This window comes from Episyrphus balteatus, chromosome 3, assembly GCF_945859705.1.
Source record: "Episyrphus balteatus chromosome 3, idEpiBalt1.1, whole genome shotgun sequence".
NCBI lineage: Eukaryota > Metazoa > Arthropoda > Insecta > Diptera > Syrphidae > Episyrphus > Episyrphus balteatus.
In genome coordinates this window covers 35,488,871-35,493,373 of record NC_079136.1, presented here as the reverse complement: position 1 = coordinate 35,493,373, position 4,503 = coordinate 35,488,871, and positions in this window count along the sequence as shown.

The window sequence follows — 4,503 nt, the reverse complement described above, 5'->3', positions numbered from 1 at the left end:
TGAATCCATCTCTATATATTCCCTGAATACATATAAAGATGCAAGATGGCGAACAACATAAAGAAAATTGAGTGTTAGTTCTTGATGATTCTTAAAAGTCAAGTTACATGATTCTGTCGCCCATTCCTCTTATGCCCTATTTCAAGGATCTGAAGATAGGTATGAATCTTTTTTTATTGAAAGAATGGATGCATACTCCATTCTCTTTCCAAAAACCAAAGAATAACGAAGAGATTTCAAAAAGATTTCTTATAGTCTTGTGAAATATATAGGTACAATTTTATATTCTATAAAATTCCAGGATATTGATGAATGCTTTTGAAGAAGCAACTACTGCTTCCTTTCACAAGAAAATTAAAATCTTAGCATATGGTCGTGTATCTTTAGTTAACTTGGTTTCAAGAATTTCAAAAACTATTATACATACTCATAATGTTCTTGGGAATAAACTTGTATTAAGAAATCTTCAAGGCTTGGCATACTTGAGCTGGTATAACTTTTGATTACATATTCAAAATATAGCCAAATCAAGATGAGAGTTGGTCTTGTTGTATATTATTTTGTTGATGATTATTCTGGAGCTTACCTAACAAATGCTCACCAGACATCATTGAGTGGATTGTTTTCTTCGAAAACTCAAAATGTAATTATTTTAGATGAAAATTGTTTAACAAGAGTATTAGGAGTATATTGTTTGATGATTTTCTAAAACTTATTTCATCTCACTTGGTTCTTTAATAATCCGATTTCTGAAAATTCAATTGATTTTTTTTTTCGTTTCCATTGAAAGAACCTTCAAACATGACATTGGTACTTTAGTGGGTGTTTTTACGTTATCTATTGGTGTACAGTTACTAAATATTGAAGAATTATCATGAAAAGGATAATAGAGTGTACATGTCGAGGGTATTTGCAAACATTTGAATGCATCATTGATTGGTTCGGTCTGTTGGAAGGGAATTGTGGTGGTTCTGACAATGTGTGATGATGATGGACAACACTAACTAACCTAAGTAGGCCGCCGCCAAATTGATGATGAAGTTCAACTCTGTGAACTACATCATCTGTGAAAATGCTTAATAACATGCAAAAAAAAAAAACACGGCGGGAGTTTGTTAGAAATACAAAGCACATTTTAAGTTTGAACTTCAAAAAATGTGCTTTGAATGTTATATAGAATGAAAAATATAAATGATGAAGACCAAATTTCTTCGCTATCTTTTGCAGTCTTTTCAGAATAAGCTGGTTCTATATTTAGCATATTTTGAAAATCTTGACTTTCTTTTTTTAAGTAGACCAATGAAAAATTTTATTATTTCCATCACAGACGGCTGTGAAACAGGCAGTTGACACAGTAAGATCAATGGTTCAATTTTTTTTTATTAACTTGTCAAAGAAAACTATAATAATCTTTTTTATCAAAAAACAAAACCGACTTCCATGGAACAAAACAGGGTTTTATGGTTTTTCTTATAGTTCCCATGGCTAAAACTGAACTAAATTGAAATGGGACCACATCGCAGCCACCAGCTATCCAATACAAAAAGAATTATCAAAATTGGTTCACTTAGTCAAAAGTTATGAGGTAACAAACACAAAACAAAAAAAAACCTTCAACTTCAGAAGAAATTGTGAAATTAACAATTTTCGCAAATGAAAACAAAAATTATTGCTTCGTAACTTTTGAAAGTAAGCTACCTGAAAAGGCGGATTGGCTTGGACAAATTAACTACGTTGAATCAAGTGTTGTAGAAACTTAAGCCATATGAAATAGGAAATAATTAATTAATAATTTCCTCCCTTTCTTTTTTTTTTTCAAAATCAAGCAAGTAGGCTTTCAAAATCAAACGTATCTAACAAACAAACTAAATACAGAATTTACAAGAAAACATAATTTTTCGTTATTGTCATGTTGTAGTTTCCGTGGTTACTTGGTAAATTATGGCTCTTGTAAAGGCAGCACCCAGTTTCGTATAATGGAATGTATCTACTGTCTAACTGCCTTCCTAACATTTGTAATTTGAACTCAGCCGTGGGTCATACAGTTCTGTCTATCTGTCTCTATCTTGAGCTTCAGCTTTACACCAAATAACTGTTTAGCGACTTGCTTCAAACTTTGTATGTAGGTAAAGATTTTGATGATTCCCTAGAAATGGAAAAGTAAAGGAAAATGCTAATACAGGGTGTCCCAAAAGTCAACATCGAAACGAAGACGATAGAAAGGGTAGGTGGTGATTTTTATCAGACAAAAAAAAATTGCAGCCATAGATTTTGGGAGTTATGGGCATTCGAAAAAAAAAAAATCGTAAAAATGGTCACCCTGTGACGGTCTTTCATGTGCAGTGACTACAAATCTTAAGTTTTCTCAATTTTTTCTTTTGTTACGGAACCTTGAATAATCCTGCTAACAAGTGCATTCAATTCAATTCAATTTTAACTCAGCAGCATCAGTTTTAAAGAAAATATAACTCTTTTGTCCAACTATGTATTCAACAAGTTTACATGACCCTTATTCAATGAACCGTAGTAAAAAAAATGCACTACGATATTTCGGCAAGTTACCTTAAAAGTTGGTGTGTTCAATTCATATTTCGAAATGGTATAACATTGTTGAGAATATTCCATAAATAACGGAAATAAAATGTTTTTCTTCAGAAATCCGACTTTTTTTATTAGGTAATTTTTCCATTATTATTTCAGAACTGAATTTGTACTTTTAAGGTTTGGCCACAACGGAAGGTATATGCGGTAGCGGAATGGAAACTTGTATGAAAAAAATTCCACACCTGAATATTGATGTTCCAGTTTGGAATTTTTTTCATACAATTACCCGTACCGCTACCGCATATAGCTTCCGGTGTGGCCAAACCCTTAGAAGTCGTAAAGTGATGATATTTTAAAAGATAAACAACCTTAAATAATATTCTAATATAGTTGATAATAGTTGGTACGTTACGTTTTAGCATATGTTTATGAATGAAAATAGTAGAAAAACCTATCCTTTCGGTCTTTTGACCGGAAATGGTGACCACCGTAAAACACTGCGTTCCCAAAGCAGGTTCGAAATAAACTTATTTTTAATGTTGAATTTAAGGACTGCATGAATTTCTGACTTCTCGGGGTAGAAAAAAAGTGAAAGCGTTCTTCTTCATAGTCTCCAACACAATTAGAAAATCACGCAAAATATTAACTAAGCACTATACAATTTGGAAAGGAAGAAAAAGAAAAAGAAATTAATAAAGTACTAATCAGTCTAACACCTTTCACGAGAAGTTATACAATCATTAAATTCAACAACAAATACATCATAGCATAATAACTCTTTTTTCGAACCCTGCTAAATAAGTTTTTTTTTCCCAAATTATTTCTTAAACTATACATATTTTAAATATACTATTACAAATAAAACTCTTCTTTTTTACCAATAAAGAAATATGTTTTAAAATCTGACTACCCCAGTGTTAGGTTTGGATAATTATTTTAAACAACCTCAACCTGCTTCTTTGCTACAAAATAATTTTGACAGATCTATTTTGAAGTGTTGAAGACTGCCTTGTAGGTTTGAAAATTTTCCTTCTAGGCTAAAAGCTAAATTTGCTGTCCTTATCATTGAACAAAATCAAAATATTTGTGAGCTTTAAAACAACATAGTTCATTGCTGAACATAAATGCAGTTCCAAGGATATTAAGTTTTTCACTTGCAGTCTTCCATATAACATTGTGTTCAATCAGTTGATATGACACCATTAATCTTTCATTAACCTCAAAAAAAAAAAATCCAATATGTGACCCAGTTGTAAGATTAAAACCCTATTAACAGTTGAATTATCTGAAAAGTGGGTAACCCGCAACCAATAAAACAAATATGTATCAACAAATTGGTTTTATCGACATTCACCACTAAATAAAATTGACTCTACATATATATTGCTTTCACTATAGCTTAAAACTTAAACTTTTTAATAGTCCCCATAGGCTATGGTATTTTTGGTTTGAATAAAAAAGTCATTGTTATTGCATTCAGTATGTCTCTCTCTCTCTCTCTCTTTTTAAATACCAGAGTATAATATAAATTCCACAAAAACCTGCCTTTTATATTTTTCGACCTCAATAAAGCAATAAATTTTCGCCTGCAGAGATCTTGTTGTAAAACTCTTCACAAATTAAACAAAAAAATAAAACAAAACAAAAAAATACCTCGTTAACAATATCTACCAAAAAACCTCTCTTTTAATATCCGTTGAAAAATTATTTCAAAAAAAGGCTCAAGTCCGTTCGCGTCCGTGCCTTTTAACATCGTCCATTGTGATAAGTGTTTACTTAACCCCCACACCTACTATATATTTGAATCCCGAAAAACACATCCCCTGCAGCGAAACTCTATACAAAACTCTTGATAACCATACCAACCAAAGCAACGGTTTCTCTCTCTGACGAATTTTCATTTCAAAATTTGTGTGAAGGTTCAATTGGCAACGAATAACACACAACACGAAAAAAAAA